This window comes from Diabrotica virgifera, chromosome 9 (genome assembly GCF_917563875.1).
Source record: "Diabrotica virgifera virgifera chromosome 9, PGI_DIABVI_V3a".
Lineage (NCBI taxonomy): Eukaryota > Metazoa > Arthropoda > Insecta > Coleoptera > Chrysomelidae > Diabrotica > Diabrotica virgifera.
The window spans coordinates 141,542,727-141,566,164 of NC_065451.1; positions in this window are offsets into that span (position 1 = coordinate 141,542,727).

The following is a 23,438-nucleotide window of genomic DNA, read 5'->3' on the forward strand; positions in this document are numbered from 1 at the left end:
TATTTTAAACAATTTAAAAAAGCAATCAAAAAAGCAGTTCGATATTTTAAATTTAGTCGGTACAGTGAAAATCCTTGGTTAGTTGGTTGCAAGAAAAATAGACTGTATTGTTTGTTGGCCAATCTTTTGTTGGCTCTTCTGTTTTCTACAGTAAAAAAAGGGGTGCACCAGCGGCGAAGTTCACGATTTAAATAGTTTTAGAGTTTTAAAAAGGAGACATGAAATTTCTCCGTTTTCTAAATGTAAGATGTGTAGCATTTGATTCAGTTTAGCAAAATAAGAATCGAAAGTTCTTTTAACCTAGCTTTTAAAGTAAATATTGCTAAACATAATGAGATTGTTAAAAAAATAGATTGATACATCATTAGCACCATTTATAGATGCCGTATGTTTTTGGCCAAACAAGAATTAGTGTTTCGTGGTCATTTTGAGGGCGATGATTCTGATAATCGAGGCAATTACAGGGAATTGATAATATTAATTGCCAAAAAAGATCAAAAAATTTTGCCAACATCTAGAAACATCAACTGATTTTTAGAGAGTTTCAAGTGATATACAAAATGAGATTATTGAAGCCATATATACATTTAGCCGTATCTTCATTTTTTTTTAAATAAGATTTTTTGCATCTGGTTTTGGTAACACTTTAGAAAAAGTCACGCGTCGTCACTGCCATATTGTGACTCGACTTTAGACATATTTACATTTAAATAGATTTAACACAAGAAGAACGTGATACGTCGAGTTGATAAGTAAATGGGGTTGCGATGAATCACAGCCATCGCAGTTCAAGCAAAAAATGCAAAACGATGACGCCACGGATTCAAACATTTTTCAAAGTTGCCATGTGCCTCAAAGAGAAAGATAAAAGAAACATCAAGTCAAAGGAAAATATTGGAAAATGCTTCCGAATTATTAAATAGTACAAAACAGAATTGGAAAAGTGTAGGAAAATCCATCGGTCTCCAATTACAAGATATAACCAACCCACAACAAGACGCCGTTGCCCGAAAATTGATATCGGATGTAATTTTTATGGCATTATGCATAAACTGTCTGAAAATACAGCTATTGATTTAAGAACCCCTTCAACCGTTTCTTCCGGGGCTTTATTACTTTCATGCCGGGGCTTAATGTTTGTTACCAGTACTTCGCTACAAAATGAATTTTTGGGTCGTTACAACTTTAGAATCAGCCAAAAATATGATTAGAAGAAGATTTGACGATAACGACCTATAGACCAGGGCCCATCTGTAAAAATATTAGTACATTTGGACGTGCAGAAATTGCTTGAAAATAAATCAAATAATAATATTTGAGTTATCCTCCCTCTCAAAAAGGTCCGGAACATTGTTTAAATAATCAAAATGTCAAAAAATTAAGGAAAAATTCGATTTTTTTCTTGGTTTTTTGATTATAACTTAAAAGTATTCATTTCCGAGAAAAGTTGTACTGACATAAAAGTTTCTTAATTAAATTTTCCACAATATAGAATTGGTTAAAAATTTAAAAAATAGTCACCCTTGTTGCAAAATAGCAATAATTGTGAAAAAAACATACAAAAACAAGTATTCGCATTTTACGTTTTTCAACCATTTATGCTACAATTAGGACCTTTGTATTTCACCCTAAAAAACTTTATTATATAGTAAAACAATGCTGTAAATGTCATTAAGATCGGTTCAAAATATTTTGCAAAATAAATTTTGCAATCCAGCTTTCGTAAAAAAAAATCATTTTTTCAAAATGTTACAGGACTGAAAATAAAGCAGATAGCAAGTTGAAATTTTTTTTTGCTTATAGAAGTGTACTGTACCTCTCATTTTCAATTTTGCAAATTAAAATCGATTAACACCACGGCGTCAGGAATTTTTTTAAATAAACATTAATTATTGGTGCTACGCGCAGGACAGCGGATAGTTTTCTCTGATTGGGCATTCCAATGACCTTTGATAATGATTGATACATTTTAATTTTTATTACATTTCGATATAAATAAATAAATTTGTTTATTGCAAAATAAAAACACATACTCTATCCTTTGAAATAACACTTTTATTAGCAAAAACTTTCTTTGTTCATATATTTTAACTTAAATAATAAAAGTTTATTATTTTTAAACATATGGAATTGTTTAAACAATACTTCACAAACAATAATAAAATTAGTTTGATTTTTGTGGAATTAAAATATTAAAATACAACAAAATATAGAGTACGAAAATAATATATTAGATAAAGATAGGAAGAAATTTTGGTGGAAATCAACTTGTGTGAATCGAACACCGCTGTCCTGCGCGTAGCACCAAAAATTATTGTTTATTTCAAAAATTTTCTGACGGCGTGGTAATTAATCGATTTTAATTTTGAAAATTGCAACTGAAAGGTACAGTACACTTCTATAAGCAAAAAAAATTTCAACTTGCTATCTGCTTTATTTTCAGTCCTGTAACATTTTAAAAAAATAATTTTTTTTGCGAAAGCTGGATTGCAAAATTTATTTTGCAAAATCTATTGAACCGATGTTAATGAAATTTACAGTATTGTTTTACTGTATCATAAGGTTTTTCTGGGTGAAATATGAAGGTCCTAAGTGTAGCATAAATGGCTGAAAAACGTAAAATGCGAATACTTATTTTTGTATAGTTTTTTCGCAATTATTGCTATTTTGCAACTAGGGTGACTATTTTTTAAATTTCTGACCAATTCTATATTGTAGGAAATTTAAATAGGCAACTTTTATGTCAGTACAACTTTTCTCGAAAATGAATACTTTTAAAGTTATAATCAAAAAACGAAGAAAAAAATCGAATTTTTCCTCCAATTTTTGACATTTTGATTATTTAAACAATGTTGCGGACCTTTTTGAGAGTGAGGATAACTCACAATATTATTATTTGATTTATTTTCAAGCAATTTCTGCAAAAACATTTGAGTCACCTCTCAACGTCCAAATGTACTATTATTTTTACAGATGCGCCCTGGTCTAAAGGGCACAAAAGAAAACGGATTTTGGCGAAGAAGTTACAACTTTGAACTATACAAAATATACCAGCATCCGGATATCATAACTTATTATATTATCTTATTATCTAAAGTTTATTTCTGGAAGGGTTATTTCCAAGTGACCAAAATCCTCTTATTATATCATTCTATCGTTCTATTTATAGTTTGCTACCAGACCAACACGGAAGTAATGTAGGTACATATTTGTAAAATTAAACTTTTTTTAAAGTCAAAGCGCTCAGACAATCTGGCGCCGGAACAGAAGAAATATACCAGCATACAGTATGGTACTATGATTGGGCGCATATGAAATGCTTCCCAAAGAAGGGTTTCTTACCTGTCGCTAAAATGGTCACATACGAATTGCCTCCCAAACTCTAAATAAATTACATACTTCTAACCTTTTTGTGAAGATGAGACGTTGCCACAACTTCGTCCGTTTGTAAATTTTTGGCAAAATTGGTATTTTGTTATTTAATTTATTTTATTTTCAACCTTTATGTATTAAACATTATTGACACTAGGCAGTATTTATAAATTTCAACTAACTTATACATATATAATTAGTTTTATAACCATTATATAATAACCATTATTTTTTGTTATTAATAATTTGACAAAAAATACAAAAACATAATAAGTATTATATAGATTTATTAAAAATAACATCACAAAAACTTATTTGAAAAATATTACAAAATGTGTATAGAAATATAAAATTACAAAATATTTTTCCTAAATTTATATGATACTACTTTGACAAATTCTAATCTATTTATTTTACATTCTCGTAATTCTAAAATTTTCTCATTTAGAAAGTTTATTTTTGCTGTACTTTCCGCAACAATTTTTTTGGTGTCGAAAGAGAATTCATTTTAATGTAGGTATTTATTTGAAATTGTAAAATTATATCAATAAAATTATTAATGTTAGGATAAGGGCAGTAGAAAGAAGAATTATACTTGGAATGAAAACTTTCGCATGGGTTTGTGGTTCTTTGTAAGGATGAGGAGTGCTTAGTAGGGTGGGTCACTTGTATATGGGAAAAAATGTGTGCAATATTGTTTTGTAATACTTATAAAAGAGTGCTAAATGTAATGCTAATTTGACAGTGAAAAATTTATTTTAATTGAAAATTATCTTCTGCCTCCGGATTGACCTTGAAATATCAGAATTATGTGGAAAATCATTCATTTATCGTAAACGCGTAAAAAAATATGTGAAAGTTATCAACTTCTAATAGTGCTAAAATGGCACGGTGTTGTACCTAAAACTCACCTTTAAAAGTTTTTAGTTGTTCGATGTTATCTTCTGCCTCCGGTTTGACATTAAAATTTCATGATATTAACAAAAACGGAGTAAACAATTAAAACCAAAATTTCAAAGAAAATGTGTGTATTAATACAAAAAAAGACAGATATTCAAAGAGATACTATAACTAAGTAGTAGCAAAATCCTTGTTGCTATCAAACTGCGGCATTACTCTGCGAGACTCCAACTTCGCCTTAATTAAGCCTTCTCGTTCCGATTTTGTACACAACGTAGTGGATGCTTCTGTTACAGTCTTCACAACTCTCTCTACTGCTTGAGTGTGGCAAGGTAGACGTAAAAACGACAATTCACTTTCCCCTGCTTTTGCAATGAAGGAATTAAGACTTTCATCAGATACTTTTCTTAGTAGTGGGGGTTCAGGTATTTCTTGTTGCCAGTCAATTAGATCATAATAACATTGTGCATCAAAGTTTATAGTTGGAACTTCGAATAACCTGATTATGTTGTTTTACTTTACGAGCCTTCAAAATACGACGTGCAACTAGTTCCCTAATGTGCTTTTGATGATCAGTTAACATTGCCAATAATAAATTTTCCGGATGCGCGAAATAACTATTTCTGTGTATCACAGGATCAATTATGGCTTTCAGTTCAGGTCAGAGGTATCTTGACATTGAAATTAAGGCCCATAAGTGTCGTGCTCCATCTTTACATGTGGGATGAGTCTTAATACGAAACCAAGTTGGAGCATAAACTTTCACAATATAAGTGGCTAAAATAACTAGGTTTTCTGAAGGAACCTTTGTCGAAGCATATAGACGAAGAATGCGATTAGCACGAGTCAACCATCTTGCATGGGACATTTTTCCTGGTGATTTATTAGCCAAGTGTTCCGGAAATTCTCCAGTCATAATCGCAGACACAATTCTATGTAGATATAATTGATCAGTACTTAAATCTTTCACTGTTACTGAGGGTAAATTACCACTAATTTTTTGAAATTCAACAATAGGATTTTTTGCACAAGTTTCTAAAGCCTTCCCTATTGTACCTGAAAAAGTCTGTGGTCCCGCTGTAGTGCCGTCAATAAATTGAAACAAATGTCGAAGTGGCAACTCGTTCATATGCAACAAACAAATTATCCACTGTAGGGGTTTATTTAACCGCGTTTCAAGTAAACGTACAATGCCACCATTTTTTCCAGTGTTCACGTTTGTTCCATCACAACCAACAGCTATTAAATCGTCAAGAGACATTCCCTCCATTCGAAAATAATTAGCTAACGAATTTTCTATCGCTTTGGACGTACCAGAAGATGGAACAATATAACCCAAGAACTGGGAATCTGGTTCTTTTATAAGCGAAATATGCTCCTCTTGAATAACGTCTCGGTAGTTTTTGCCTCCTTGTTTTCTGATTACATACGTTTTATCTTTTCGTCCATCGAAGTATAGCGCATGTACTTGTGAAATTTTCTCCTGCGATATAAGATTTTTTCTAGTTTTCTTTCTTTCCCTTCGTAACTTGCTCTTATCAATCACTGGCACATTAGATTTGGTGTCATGCAAAACTGCTGAAGCAATGGCTGCCGCTGCCCTATCAGACACCCCATATCGGTCACAAGTTTTGGATAATGTAGAATAATGAATAGTTTTTGCAGTTTTTTTCTTAAATAATTGTAATGGAGTCGCAATATTTACAGAAGTGGGTTTAAAATCAGAACACACAGATTCATCTGAAGATGACGTTGAAACATCGAGTGTAGACTGGTAGGAAGTTCCGGGCTCATATATGCTTTTTTTCTTTTTAGACAAGGCTTTTTCATTTGTCGCTTTTCTTTTCACAGTTTTTTGCATTTGTTTTGTAGCAACGATATCCAAGTTTCCAATTATCATATTTCGTGTAGTACGTCGATCGATTAAAAAGTTCAACTCTTTTAATGGTACTTTTGTGTCTCTAGAACAGGTACAGTTATTGAGTTCCTTGCATTTACAGCACGAAATATCAAATAGAACTTTGCTGTTGTGACGAAAATCTTCTAACTTTTTCGTTGGAACATTAGGATGTGATTTAAGTATGTTCTGTCACTTTAAGTGATACGTTTTTAACATTTGTGTTATTCTTGTATTTGAAACAATTGGAATATTTGTTTTTGCCCATCTTTCTCGAATTTTTATTGTCACAATGTCTGCTATTTCACAAAAAACTGGCTCTTTTTTAGTACCTTTTTTCGATTTCAGTTGATGTCTTGTCCAGTAGTAAAATTTCATCACGTCTTTATAAGTAGGAAGCATATTGTCTTTCATCTCACCGATTGCACCAAACAACGGACTTTCTAACGCTTTTCGAGTACGTTCCATTTCAGCGAAAACGAAAACAGATATACATAAAACAACGACTCCTCTGATAAGCAGCAGCTACACTAACTCACTGACTGCGTTGACGACCGAACACAAAGCAAATGCTGTCTAAATTTCAAGACGACGATGGAGGGAGTATCTGAAGAGAACTGGGAGTTCGAATATGCGCAGTAGGAATTTCAAAATACTTACAACATTTTTATGTATTCTGTGCTGTGCTCTTCAACAGAAAATTTTCCATGACAGAAAACCAGACTCATGTAGCGCTAGCGCCAAAAACTGTTTACGTTTTTTATGTTTGTGTTGTATGTGGTAAACTGAGTTTACAAGTTATTTGTGTTAATTTTATTATTTAACTGATTTGTTAAATATATTTTACATCGATTCATATTGTGGGTAAGTTGTGAATTATCTGTTATTTGGTTTGATTTTTAACAGAATAAACGTAATTGTAGGATATCTGACCGAATATGTCTGACGTGTCTGACCACTTTATCTCTAGCGACGAGGATTTATAGAACTTTCTGGAAGTCGTCGAAGTCCCTAAAAACGTTGAGTACTTTGAGACAATTGTACCTAAGTTTGACGACGAGCTGTACTTCCAGCATTTCAGAATGAGCCGAAGATTAACTAACCAATTGGCTGAACGATTTGCTGATCCCAATATTATAATGAACAAATTGGGGGTTCGGAATGGGTAACACCCCTAAAGTTTTTAATGGTGTTTCTATGGTATATTGGAAATGAAGCAGAATCATTCAGGAATGTTGGTGATAAGTTCAATTTGACGAAGAGCTTAGTTTTTAAGATGGTAAGAAGGGTGTCTTATTTCCTGAGCAACTTAGCACCGGAAGTTATTAAGTGGCCACGAAACGAGGAGAAAGTAGAGAATGAAGAACATTTCTCTGAACATGATCCGCCAGGAGTGATAGGTGTTATCGATGGCACACATATCAAAATTGATAAGCCGGCAGAAGAGCCAGATTCATATTTAAACAGGAAGCATTTTTTTCTATTCAGGTAAGTCTTGTGCTTGCACTACTTTTTACGATTTTTTTTATAGTACAATCTTAAACAAATTATGTATATTAAATATACAGGGTGTAACAAAAAGGCAGGTCATAAATTAAATCATAGGTAAATATTTACAAAAAGGGTAGACCACATATTTTGGGACCAAAAATAGTTTGATTGAACCTAAGTTACCTTAGTACAAATGTGCATGTAACAAAAGTTACAGCCCTTTGGAGATATAAAATAAAAACCAATTGTTTCGTCTTCACGTGGGAGGTTGGCAATCATCATGGCTATTCTGATCTTGGTTGATGTGCATCTGTACCATTCCCTAAGTTACGCAACCATGAGATTATTCTCCTCCCTACACTTCTCTTGCCCTGGATTTTCCCCTGTATAATTAACTAAAGTATTTTGTATCTCTCATTACGCATAACATGCCCCAGGTACTGCAGCTTTCGTGTCTTGACGGTGTCCAATATTTCCAGTGTTTTCTCATGACTTCGTTATTTGTTATATGCTCGGTACATGATATCTTCAGGATTCTTCTATACACCCATAGTTCAAATGCAAATTTTTTCCAATGTATCAAAAAGGGTACAGATTTTATAATGAAAATGGACAAATGGCTTTCTTATGACAAGAACGTCTTAAAAAAATAACAGTGAAATTTATGCACCCCATAAAAAATTTATGGGGGTTTGTTCCCTTAAGCCCCCACTCCCAAATGTTTGTGTATGTTCCAATTAAATTATTATTGTTGCACCATTAAACACAATGTTTATGGGGTGCATAAATTTCACTATTATTTTTTTAAGATATTCCTGCCATAAGAAAGTCACATGTCCATTTTGTATATAAACTATTAGTCCAGAAAGCCACTGCGCATCCGCTAGGAAAAATATTCTAATTCGGATTTTTTGCACAATCTTACTGAAAAAGGACCCCTTTTAACAAATTTGTATGTTGCCAGGACCAACAGTTGGTCAAAAATTTTTTAAACGTTTTTTTTTTTGTTTTTTTCTTAAAATTATTTTTTTTGCATGGAACAAAATTTTTTTAGATTATTTGGATCATTCCAAACAGAAAAGGTATTTAGTGACTTTTCTCTAAAGTTGATAGTTTTTGACATATATGCGATTAAAAATTGAAAAATTGCGAAATCGGCCATTTTTAACCCTCAAAAACTATGTGAAAAACTGAAAATTTGAATGTTGCCAAGGTAGGTAGATATTCTTTAAACATCAAGAGTTTTTTGCAATATAATATTCAAAACTCCTTTGCTTTTTAATTGCTAGTCAAGCGTGCGCAACACTATTTTCCACCGTTGCATGTGTATGCAGTATGGTGCAAATGAAAGGAATAAATTCGTTACTTCGTAAACCGGCGACTTTAAGGAAAAATCCCGAAACAGGTCGATTTTTATTTTTAAGTTATGATATTGTGACATATACGGTATACTAGTGACGTCATCCATCTGGGCGTGATGACGTTCTTCAATTCTCTATTCAGTAATATAAACATTTACATAATTATTTATATAGGGTGTCCAATAATTTAATTTTTTTGTCAATTTGCCAAATGATTTAATTTAATAAAAAATTTTTGGACACCCTGTATAAATAATGATGTAAATGTTCATATTACTGAATAGAGAATTGAAGAACCTTTCAAATGAGCTAGCACACGACCCCTATTCTCATTAAAAAAAGCATCGATTACGTCATCACGCCCAGGTGGATGACGTCACTAGTATACTATATATGCCACAATATCATATCTTAAAAATAAAAACCCACCTGTTTTGGGATTTTTCCTTAAAGTCACCGGTTTACGAAATAACGAATTTATTCCTTTCATTTGCACCATACTGTATACACATGCAACGGTGGAAAATAGTGTCGCGCACGCTTGATTGGCAATTAAAAAACAAGAGGGTTTTTGATATTGTATTGCAAAAAACTCTTCAGAATTTCATCAATCGATGTTTAAAGAATATCTACCTACCTTAGCAACATTCAAATTTTCAGTTTTTCACATAATTTTTAAAGGGTTAAAAATGGCCGATTTCGCAGTTTTTCAATTTGTAATCGCTTATATGTCAAAAACTATCAACTTTAGAGAAAAGTCACTAAAGACCTTTTCTGTTTGGAATGATCCAAAAAACCTAAAGAAGATTTGTTCTATGCAAAAAAATAATTTTGGGAAAAAAACAAAAAAAAACGTTTAAAAATTTTTTGACCAACTTTTGGTCCTGGCAACATGCAAATTTGTTAAAAGGGGTCCTTTTTGAGTTAGATTGTGCAAAAAATCCGAATTAGAATATTTTCCTAGCGGATGCGCGGTGGCTTTCTGGACTATATGTAATTAATAGTTTTTAGTTACATATTGGAAAAAATCGATTTTAATTTTATAACTTAAAAGCATTAACTTTTTTTATGATAATTTTATAATAAAGTGTCCCACTGTACTATTTCGTTTTTTTTTTGTAACTACTATTTATCTGTTATTGCTTTGACCCAAAATATACTTTAGTGGTATTAATTTTTTTTAGTACAGTACATCCAGTATTTGTTGATATAACTTATTATAGGTATTCTTTTCAGGTCCAGGTAGTATGTGACCATAGACGAAAAATAAGGTATATTTTTCTAGGATATACTGGATCAGTCCATGACAGTAGTGTCTTAAGAAATTCTCCATTATGTCATTCTCTGGAAGAGAAATGTGGAGATAAATATATTATTGGAGACAGTGGGTATCAGTATTTGAGGCATCTCCTAACCCCCTTTAGGGACAATGGACACCTTACTAGGCGGCAAAGGAATTATAATTACATTATGTCAAAAAATAGATATGTAATTATTGAGCATTATTTTGGCATCATGAAGCAGAAATTTCGACAATTGTACCACGTGAAAATTAAAAACATGGAGGACATTTCTCATTTGATAAGAGCTTGTGCAATTCTGCATAACCTATGCTTAGATGAGCAGTTACCTGAAGAGGAAGATAACATATCAGAAATTGTCATTGTGGGAGATGTCAATGGACTTGAGAGAGATGATGGAAATGGTGTAATGAAAAGAAATGAAGTCATGAACCGTTTACGATTTGTATTATAAATTTACTATTTTGTTTGGGAATAAAGCCACAATTTAAGTTTAAAAGAAAATTAATTTAGCGTTTCAATTTCCACTTCAGAAATCGTTATCAAAATACAAAATATCAATAAATTAAACAAATTTTGTTTTCATTGTGGGAATTTTATTGTAATTTTGTTACTTGTTGTTTTTGTAATGACAAATCACATGATATGATTTTTCTGACGGATATTCTTACGTTAAAGTTAATTTCAGCTAATCAAACTTTCTTTTGAACTAATTGAACTGTCTTTCAATAAAGTCCTCCCAGGAACGCAACTTATAAATATTGGCAATATCATATTAAAGTCATTTACTTTAAAATGTAGGTATAATATCTGTGACTGAGGTGAGTAAGCACATAAGTCAAATTTACCGAATTTTTTTGTTGATGAAAATTTGTATGGGATTTGTAATACTATCATCAGCTCTAATCACTTTAGTCGACTATGCATTTTTACGTCTGTTATTGCGATTTGTGAATAATAACCAGACTGAGAAAATATCGACTTGACGTTGTGAGTAAACACTTAAGTCGACTTATGTGAAGAGAGCCGGTTGGAACTTGTTGAATCTTGTCGTCCCGTCGCTGACTTATGTTACTAGGCGCGTGTGGAACGTTACACGCAGAAAAAATTTAACCTAAAATGGTTCATTTTGGTTTGAAATCGCGACTAACACGTTTCCAAAAGATTTTTGTTTCAAGTGTCTGTTTATCTAAATATTAGAGTTTATTTCAATTGAAAAAATATGAGTGGGTTTTCAAGTAGATGGGAAAAAATTAAAGCCGCTTTGAAAAAAAGTGAAGAAAAATAGTTGAATGTTGCTAATACGAGCGATCCTTGCGGCACGGTTATTTCTAAGGAGAATGGTAAGTTTTTCTTACTGAAAAGTACTTTTCAGTACTGAAAAGTGTTTCAGTACTTTTTCGTACTGAAATGCACCGATGGCGATGGAGCAGATAAAGAATCTGCAGCAATACAAAAGGAAAATCATTATAATCTCTGCTGAACAGGCATATCAGACTAAAAAATAAGACAAGCTTTTAGCTCAAAGGAATGAAATGTTTTACTTTTGATCCTCAGCAATGTCTACCAACCCCTTTTTTAAAGTCTTCAGTCGCTTTTTACAAGCGACAGCTATGAACATTCAACCTTACTGTAATGGATGAAAATGGGAAATCAAAGCATTTCATGTGGCACGAATGTACTGCAAAGCGAGGGGCCAATGAGGTTGGATCATGCTTGTATAAAGTGTTTCTAGAATTTCCTCCTGAAGTTACCCATGTTGTGCTTTATTTCGATACATGTGGAGGGCAAAATAAAAATTCACACGTTTCATCCATGATTATGTCAATATTACAGAGGTCAGACGTAAACGTGCAAGTAGTTGATCATAAGTTTATGGTACCTGGTCATACCCACATGGAGGTAGATGTAGCACACTCGATGATCGAGAAAAAAAGAAAAGATCGAATAAAGAAATTTTTCTTCCTCATGATTGGCATCAGCTGGTCAGATCAACAAGTCCAAAATTTGAAGTAGTGGAGATGGCCCGTAAGGATTTTTTCGATTTTGCTTCTCTGTTAAGGGGGCCATTGGTGTTTAGGAAAAAAGACGAGCAAGGAGAAACTTTTCGCTGGCATGACGTGCAATGGCTAAACTATAGAAAAGGGGATAATGGAAAAATATTTTTCAAAAATTGTTAAATGTAGAGGAGCCATTTAAGGAAATGTCTTTTATTAGACGAAATGGGTTGGGAAATTTAGTTCCCCCATTGAAATATAAGATGGATGTGCCAATAAATAAAGAAAAAAAGAAGGATCTTCGTGATTTGCTTCCCTTAATCCCTACAACTTTTCACGGGTTTTATGAAAATCTACTATCGAGTGAAACAGCGTTGCTGGACTATCCAGCTATCCAAGAAGATACTAATTAAATATAAAGTTATTATATTTAAATATTTCATTACGTTTTTTAATGTTTATTTTTTTAACAAACTTCCTTTTTTTGTAACAAATAAAAGATACTTTATGTAATATTATTTTAATAATCCTTCTCTGTAGTGCAATAACACATAAGTCATAGACACGCTTGGGATCTAATGACATAAGTCATAAAATTCATTTTTGACACATTTTTTATTTCATTTCTGGTGAAAATTTTGGAGAATGTTCTATATTTGTAGGAGACATTGACATGAATAATTATAAAAACAACAATTAAAACCAAATAAATAAAGTAATACGTAATTGTCAGCTATAAAACGGATTTAGCGGTACCCGGCGATTTTTAAATCGCTTCTATTGAAAACTAGGCAAAATGACTTATGTGCTTTCTCACCTCAGTCACAGATATATCTCTGGTTCCTGTGAATAAGCACATAAGTCAACAAATTATCAAAACTGAGATATTATGTACTTACCGTTAAAATGTAATTCCCGGCCTGTGCATAAACAAATTAGTCCAATATTTTTAAATTTAGAGAATTATGAGCATGTGAATATTCAAGCATCTCGAAAATTATGAAACGTAACGGAATAACTAGTATTATACGGCTTCAATAAATTTTTGCGAATTAGAAAGAAGCCGATAAGTACAGTTATTTGCTTATTCACCACGCGATTTATCGGACTGGTTTCACTTGAAACTTCTATAGTAGTCATTTTACCAATGTTATAAATGTTATTCTTTCTCATTCTTTTCTCACGCCATCATCAACTAGATGTTTATGACGCCATAAGCCATAAAAAGTATGGAACTTACGAGGTACGAGTACGAAATAATTCTGACAGAGTACGAAAATTTTCATGTAAGTTTGTGTTAATGGGAAACGAGAAAAAATATGCAAAAAGTGTTTAATTGCTACGTTTGGTGAAACCAATGCCTTCATAAACCAAATTATAGTAAACAGAGACTCGTCGGTGTCTACGATAATTATAGACGATCAAAGAGGTCTGAATTCACCCAAAAATAAATGGTCAGAACAAATTTTAAATGAAGTTGTTGCACATATCCGAAGCTTTCCTGCATCTGAGAGTCATTATTGTAGACAAACAACATCTAAATTATACTTACAATCTGATTTGACTATTGTCAAAATGTATCGCCTTTATAAAGAGAACACTGAAATAAAAAATTGTGTTTCAATGAAAATCTACTCTGCAAAATTCCATGAACTAGGGCTCAAATTTAAAAAGCCCCAAAAAGATACGTGTTCTAAATGCGATAGTTTAGCAAATAAAATATCATATGCAGAAGAAACTGAAAAGGAAAACTTAATCTTAGAGCAGAAAAGCATCACGTAGCAGCTCAAGAAGCGTATAACGCAAAGTCAAGTGATATAAAACTTTAGCCATAAATGATCCGACAACTGCAGTATTTGCTTTTGATTTGCAACAATGTTTGCCAACCCCTTATTTGAAAACATCCATTTCATTTTACAAACGGCAACTCTAAATCTACAATCTAACTGTCCACAATTTAGTTACTGGTATAGCTAGTTGCTATATTTGGAATGAGTCTGTTTCAGCCAGAGGAGGAAATCAAATTGCCTCATGTTTGTACAGACATCTTATGGATCTTCCATCATCCATAAAAAGAGTATGTTTATATTCGGATACATGCCAGGGCCAGAATAAAAACAGTCACGTGTCAGCAATGTTTATGAGCGTTTTGCAAAACAAAAGTACAATAGAGTATATTGATCACAAGTTTCTTGTAAGTGGTCATACACATATGGAATGTGATGCAGATCATTCTGTTATTGAAAAGGAGAAGAAGAAAACTACGATGAAAATTAACCATCCGTATGATTGGGTACAGCTTATAAGAAGCTGCAAACAAAAGAATTCTTTTATAGTAAAAGTAATGGAATCCAACGATTTTCATAATTTTGCAGCATTATTGAAAACTGATTTGATACAAAAAAAGTTACTAAGAGTGGTGAAAAGTTTCTTCGGAAAGATCTGCAGTGGGCACGTTATTCTGCAGATAATTTTACAACTCTGTATTTTAAGTCGTCACTTAATAATGAAGAAGAATTTAAGTCTGTCAACTACAGAAGAAGGGGAAAACAATAAGCCCAGCTTCAACTACTAAAGCTGCATGATGGGCCAGTTCCGATAAGCAAAGAGAAGAAGAAAAACCTTGTGGAGCTTTTGCCTTTCATAGATAAACAATTTTGGCCATTTTATCAAGAGTTGTTGGTAGCTGATGTTCCTGACCTCGATCCCGATTTAGTGGAGGTCGATCCTGATGATATTTAGATATTTTTTGTGCTACTTTGGTTTATAATAAAATATTTTGATTAAAATTTTGTGGAATTATTTTAGATGTAAGCAAATAAATCATCGCTAAATGTGCGTAATACACGTTGATCTGCTTAATTTAATTAATTAAAAGTATTCATTTCATAAACGTTCGCTAATGATATGATATTGATTTGAATACATAAGAAAAATGTAATTATTTAAAATTAAGGGAATTTCCTTTTCTTTGATATCCAATATTTCTTCTTTTTAAATTAAATATTATCACATATAAGTTAAAAGAACCACATTTAAAATAAAGCAGCATTGTTAAATTGTTTTACTTGTCTACTAACATTAATAGGGCGGCAATCTCAGATAGAAGCAATCTCAGATATTGGTTTAAGGGCCGAATTTCGGTCCAAGTTATTCATTTGGAGAAAAGATGAGGTATGTTCTTGTATTAAGTTTATGTATAATAAGTGTTTTCGAATCTCTTGTATAATTGTACCTATGTACAAATGTTTCTGCTAAAATTTAGGAATATATTAAATATATTATAATATAAATTATATTATAATTATATTGTATATTGTATTATATTATATAATACCTATATACAGTGCTAGTCAAAAGTTCGTACCCCCACGTATCTTTTGAACGGTTATACCTATAATAGTGAAATTTGGAGGGAAGAAATAAAGGGACATAAGCTTTTTAACTAGTCATGACAGGTGACGTAATAGTGACAGATGATTTTACAGGGCCACTGTGACAGATAATTTTAAATCGGACCTTATGGCAAGTGATACCTCCTTTGAAAGGTATTGAAAATACCTACAGGGCTTTTCATTCACAGTCATTTGTTTGAAGCTTCTGTCAAATGTCGTATAATCCGTGTATATTAATATTATACACAGATTATACAACTTATGACAGAAGCTCGAAACAAATGACAATCGATGAAAAGCCCTATTCAGTCAGACTAATTCTGTTTGAGTTTAAGCTAATGATTACTAGTCAAAAAGGTTGACGTTGACATAAAAACTACTAGAGAATTGAAAAACGTCAACTTTTTTTGACAAAAAGTCATAGGCGGACATTAGAATGTTTATTAATTAAATGCGAAACTACAATATTATATTTATTTAATTTATTCACCAAAATCAAAATCAACTTAAACAAAAAAAAATTAGTATGTCTGAATAGGTATTTTGAATACCTTTCAAACGAGGTATTACTTGCCATAAGGTCCCATTTAAAATTATCGGTCACAGTGGCTCTGTAACGTCATCTGTCACTATTATTTCATGACTAGTTAAGAAGCTTATGTCCGTTTATTTCCTCCCTCCAAATGTTACTATTATAAGTATAACCGTTGAAAAGATAGGAGGGGGTATGGACTTTAGACTAGCACTGTATATTAATTTATAGTATGTAGTAATTTTCTTTACATTTTTTACTTAGCTATTTGTTTTTTTATACCTAATATCGACAGAGTCTAGCAAGTGGTTGCATAGGGTAGCGGTATGTGTATCTAGTTACGGACGTGTTAGTACTTGTTAGACGGGACTAGGGTTCGAGTCCCCCGTAAGCAAAAATTGTTGTTCAATATTAATGGTAATTGACATACAGACTATTAATAAGGACTTAAAAAATGATTAAAATAATTAATCGGGCTGTGGGCCAATGACGTCATCCGACAAGTCGGAGTTGCGCGGGCTGTTGTATCGAGAAACAGTCACGCGTGATGCTGTATCGCGAGGGTCCAAAGGTCAAAGTGTCCTAAAGTGTTCACCTTCCTACTTAACCTCTTTTACAATTTTTGCGTTTTTGTAAATTATATTTTTAGGGGTTGCTACCCTTGTTTTTTGCCAAAACTTTTTTCTACGTACAACAACAAACATTTTTCTTGATTTTCCTGGTAGAGAATTTTATGTCAAACTTTTCTTTATTCTTTATTTGTTTTCGTAAATATTCCAGTTTTCAGAAAAAGAAAATATTTTGTGGGCCCGAACAAGAAAAATAACACAAATTAATATTATAAAATTTAAAATTTCTAACGATAAATGAGAAATAATAGCAATTAGAATATTAGAAATTTTTATAAATTATACAAATTAATCTTTGCATACAATTTGGCAAGCATAGTTTTGTGTTATTTTACTTGTGCACATCAAAAAAACATTCTTTAATATAAGTCTCTAATACAAATTATGCCTAGTTCAGGGCTTCCCAAACTTATTCGTACTGCGACGCCCTTGGAACTTTGCTATTTTTTTTGTGACGCCCCTCAACCCAACCCCCAATAATACTTACAAATTTTGGTACTACCCTAGTAACAGGTTATAGTTAAGTATAACAAAACACTATTTGACCATTTATAATTTTTATTATAAATTAAGAACGAAATCAAAACATGGACACAAAAATAAAAAGCGATATTTATTTATGTACCTAACTGGCTGGTTAATGTGAGGGATGTGTTTGCTTTTTTGAGCACAGCTTATGAAACCGGGGCTTCAGTTTGGAAATTGCCACTCTCATTTCTTTTTCTACGTTTATATTTGACCTATACTTGTTTTAATTACTACTGCAACTGCAGAAAAGCCCGTTTCGCACAGGTACGAAGTCGCAAATTATAATAAAACCTTTAAATGCAGAAGTACTGATTTCATGATATTCATGAGAAACTGAACTCCAAAAGCTTTAAGGTACGATTCCGAAAGAGGCTGCAGACTGCAGACCGCAAACCGCAGACTGCAGCGACAGTTTCGTCTGCGGTCAGACCAATTCCTAGCAGAACTGCACTTCATCTACATAATATCGACAACAGCATTGCACGATGTGAGTTTATAATAGTATAATATTAAAAGTCGTATAAGTAGGATGTCAGACGCAATGAACAACGATGAATTATTGTTATATTTTTGATGGAAGAAGAAGATGACGACTATCTTTTACTTTTGCATTATAAAAAAAAGGAAATCAACTAGGTCCCTATTTAAAAGTAAACAATTTGAAGGAAGCTTGCCTCGTAAATAACTTAATATTTTGCTAAACAATTAATTAATTGCCCTTCTTATTCATTTAAAATACTCATTTTCAAAAGAAATTCAATTCTTTTCAATTTAAGTCAATTTGGAAACAGCAAAAATACGTGTCGTCGATCTGCGGTCGGCGACACTACTGGTTCTGGTGCAGTCCTGCGGTCTGCGGTGGCGACGTTCTGCGTGCGGTGGCGACAGTGCCGCTCTACTCGACATCAACCTCATAAGAAACCATATGAACCAGTTGGTCTGTCGCTGCGGTCTGCGGTTTGCAGTTTGCGGTCTTGTTCGGAATCGTACCTTTAGGCTAAAATCACAGGACAATTCTGTCAGTTGTTCTTCTTCCTCTGTTGAAAGTGTCGATTATGTGGATGACTGGAAAGGAGTTTCTGACCCAGTCATATTGCTCCAGATCTTCGGGAAAATGTTTCTCAAAGTGTTCGCTCAATTTTGACATGTGTTGCGTAAACATATTTTTGAAGATATTCTTCTTTAGCGGCGAATCGATTGAGGGTAAAATTGTACATGAACCACGCGTCTGCGCACACTGACAGTATGTAGTTCTGCCAGTATTCAGTATGTAGTTCATTGCTAATCTTTCAAGATAGGTATGTATGTATCTGTAACCGTGCAAATAAGGCAATAAAAGAATTAATTAGTGGTTTTAGGAAATGTATTATTTATTATAATTCTTGTGTTTTTGGATTTGTGTTTCCCTGTAGTAAAATAATAACATATGTAGGCATAACATTTTTACAGTTTGTCGCCGTGTTGTGTAATTATATCCGAAACTTACGTGTCAATTCAAGTGGCTCGATGGCGTAGTTGGCAGAGCGGTGGGACAGAGAACGGAAGCACACGGAAGGTCGCGGGTTCTAATCCTGGACGATTCATACTTTTTTTATTTTTCGTTATTTTAATAAAAATTTTTTGAAAGTGGTAGATAAGAAAGTTAGTTTAATTTTTAAATAAAATACAAATAACCTGTTAAGTATATTTACTTCGTTTAAATTACCTATATAATAGAAGAATATCTTCTTACGTGCGTACAAAGTACACACACATTCTTTTTTTTTTTTTTAAAGAGGGATCGAGGTTTTCTATCGATTTTTCTTGTAGAATACCTTGTAAAGCAGGGAAACAGTCAATTTCTTGATATTCTAATTTTCTCTTTCATAAGAGCACCTTCTTCTAAAACCCAGTAATTTTATCTGCCAATTGCAGGATATGAGTATTGTTTCCCTGCAAAGACTTATTAAGATCAACTAATTTCTTAAATATGTCCAGAGGTAGTTCCAAGTTTTGCACAATATTATGCGATTCTGTATGTAGATACGTGTAAAATTCATTTCTTAATTTGTATACATGTGCGAGTACGTTGCCTTTGGACAGCCAACGAGAGTTGTATCAGTAAATTAAAGGAATTTCTTCACAAAGTTCTTGAAAAGTCTTGATTTCACGGACCGTGTGTAGTTCACCACTTTAATAATGCTATCTATCACAACACTTAATTCAGGTGTAATTTCTTTACTGCTAAGGCCTCTCTATATATGACAAATGTGTCTATTTTACACTTGGAGCCTTGGTTTTGATGAGAGCTTCTAGTCCTCCATACTGTCCAGGAATCGCTCGGGCACCATCCGTACACACGAATACACAGTTATCCCAGTTAATATTATTTTCAGTCACATATCAGTATAAAATATCAAATAAAAGTCAGCGCTGACACGCGACGCCCCTGGAACAAAGCCGCGACGCCCCAGGGCGTCGCGACGCACAGTTTGGGAAGCCCTGGCCTAGTTAGTAGGTATATATTACATTTACAACTTGTATTTACATGTTAAATTATGTAAATACAAGTTGTAAATGTAATATATACCTACTAACTACGCATAATTTGTTAATGTGGTTTGAAAAAATTAAAAAAAAAGAAAAAAAATATATATAAAAAACACAGTAAAATAATAACAAAACAAAAATAAAAAAAAATGAAACAAAAATAAAAATGAAAAGAACAATAAAAAAAGTAAGAAAGTAAAAAAAAAGTGTTTAGCACAAATTAAAATATATATTAAAAAAACACAGTAAAATAACTAAAAAAAAAAAAACAAAATAAAAAAAAGCAACACAATGTACCTATGTATCTAAAAATAATATTGTAGTATGTACTTATGTTATAAAATAAGAAATTTATGACTATGAATCTGCAATCAATCACAAACAAGACTGGCTAATTGGCTCTGCCAAAGCCATTTTTCAAAAAAAAATAATAATATAAGTGTTTTGTCGATTTTTTCCAACTTGGTCTTGGTATACCTACCAAATAAATATTATATATTTTAGCAAACTGTGGCAAATATACAACTTTTGAAAAAAAAATTCATTCTATTTTTCTTTTTTATATTATGATTCAAATTTGTTTCTGTTTTAGATGTTGAAGATTATATCTTGGCCACATTATTAAACTCCATTATTCTACCAACTAGTCGGTTTTCAGTAGAAAAGGGAAGCAGCAAGCGAAAAGTTACTATTCAAGACGCACAGGAAAGCTTCACCCTAAGGATACCAACCATTAACGACTTTGAGAATAAATTGACGGAACTTCGAGCTAAGTATTATAGCAAAGGTACAACATTACAGCCTCTCATTGTGGTTGTAGGATATAGTGCAGACCAAATTACAAATTATTTTCTATATTTTGACAAATATTGTCAGCATCATGATTCTTATTTGTCATGTTTAGATACATGCTTTAAATTATTTCATGTATTGAGTCTAGAATACCCACAAGCCGCTTATGGGCCCTGGTACTTTATTCAAAAATACATCTATGAAATTGAAACAGAGTACGATAGACCCAGTGTATCATCACTGGTGGCATATCTAAATTTGCAATAGTGTTTTATGTATTTTTTTAAGTACACTTTATGATGTTTATGTGCTGTAAATGTGCAATGTCATTTAGAATATTAAAAGTCTTAGCAAATCATCCTAAATACAGTCATTTTATTACTTCTTCTGACACATTGCAGTGTAAACAAAATGGATGTAACCAACTGTTTTCTTCAATCAAATCATTTAACGTTCATATTCAGAAAATTCATAAATCTAGCGCACCATTAACTGAAACTGTCCAACCTAATATTGATCAAAATGCTTTGGCTATCTTAACAGATAATGACAAATTTAATGATGAAATTGTAGCTACTGAGCAAATACCATTACCTTTTAATTTGTTAGAATCCTTAAATGATATAAAAGAAAAAGCCCTTTATTTTTCCCTTCATTTACATGCCGAGGACAACATGACAAGAGGTGATGTGTTATTTATCCAAAAACAGGTTACGACTTTGTGCTCTGCTATTAAAAATGTCATACATAATTGCTTCATGCAGCAAAATGGGAGCAGTGGAACGTTGCAGGAAGATGTTATGGCAATATTAAATTTTTGCGAAAATCCCTTCTCAGAAATTTCAACAGAACACCGTTTTTTTAAAACATTTAAAGCAAGTTCATTTATATCTATCAAGATCCACAGCGTCGTGAACTAAGCAATCATGTAACAACAGGAGTCCTAAAAGGAAATCCTACGTTAGACGGAAAGGCATTTTCTGCTTATTTTATGCCTTTAAAATTCCAGTTAAAATCGTTTTTTGAATGTCCGGGGATTTTAAGTTCAACGCTAAGAAATGCTGAAGCATTAATATCGAAAAATAAAATATTTAATTTTATAAATGGAGAATCATATACAAATAAAATAAAATCATTTACTGGTAAAACAGTGATACCTATATTTTTATATTTTGACGATTATGGTATAAATAATCCATTACGAAGCCATTCAATATCAATATTGGCAGGATATTACAGTTTTCCAACTGTTCCTCAGTATTTACTATCCAGATTGCAATTTATATTTAATTATGCTTTTTTAAAAACGAATGATTATAAGCAATTTGGAAATGACGTGTCTTTTCACCATATAATTGAAGAACTTACATTTTTAGAAAAAGAGAGTATCGTTATTAATACACTTGATCAAAGTATTAGAGTTTACTTCATTTTGGGAGCAGTTCTAGGTGACAATTTGGGCCTCAACACAACTATGGGGTTTACCAAGTCTTTTAATTCCAACAGCTTTTGTAGAGTATGTAAACGCACAAAATTAGAAACAAAAAGGGATTGCATACAATTTGATGATTCTCTAAGAAATGAAAACAACTATCACATGGACTTAAAAAAACTAGAATTTGAAGTAACAGGGCTACGAGAAAACTGTGTATTCAACCGAATACCTTCTTTTCATGTTCTCGAAAATTTTATTTTTGATGCTATGCATGACCTTTTTGAAGGTGTGTGTCATTATGACATTTGCAATATTTTATTATCATTAATAAAGGAAAATATAATTACTCTAGAGGTTCTTAACAGCCGTAAAAATCTTTTTCAATATGGTGAAACCGAAGTCGGTTATATTTCTTCGTCCAGTATAGATATTAGTCGTTTAAATTCAAATAAATTAAAAATGTCTGCGAGGGAATGTTACATTTATTCATTTTCTTCCTTTAATGTTAGGTGATTTGGTTCCCAAATGTAATAGATCCTGGAAATTATTGTGTTTACTTTTGGAAATGTTGGATAAGCTTTTATTGCCTGAATTCAATGCGGAAGACATTAATGCACTCACAACTCTTATTCGCCAACATAATGAATTATACAGGGTGAGTCATAACTATAGGGACATAGACTAAGGACAGGTTATTTGGACCAAAATATGGCTATTGGGCCAAATATGCCTTAATAAAATGTTGCTGAGAAAAAAGATACAGGGTGTTAAAGTTAATTTTTGTTTTTCGTTTTTTGCTAATAGTTTCCCTGTATATTTATAAATTGCTATCAAAATTGGCACAGAGGCATAATTTTAGACAAGACATAGTATTTTATCTACAATTTTACATTTTGTCATAGAGGGCTGCACGTGGATCATTCCTGATGATCAAATTGAGTCTAAACTTTTTCTGATGAAATTTTTAGTAATTTTTATTAGATAATATGACGTAAACATCATTTTTACGTAAAATTGGTACTCTTGTTTAAGCATGATAATTTCAACCGTTGTAGTGACAGTGTAGTGTAGGGTTGCATTTTTTAAAAGTAATCATTACTTTTTTGATTGAAATGTCTTGTCACAATCATTTCAGTTGCAAATTTGTTTATTAGTTTGGTATTTGATATCCCCTTCTGAGTTCCTGAAATCTTCAATTGCGTTTTTATCGAAAACGGTTGAAATTATCATGTTTAAACAAGAGTACCAATTTTACGTTAAAATGATGTTTACGTCATAT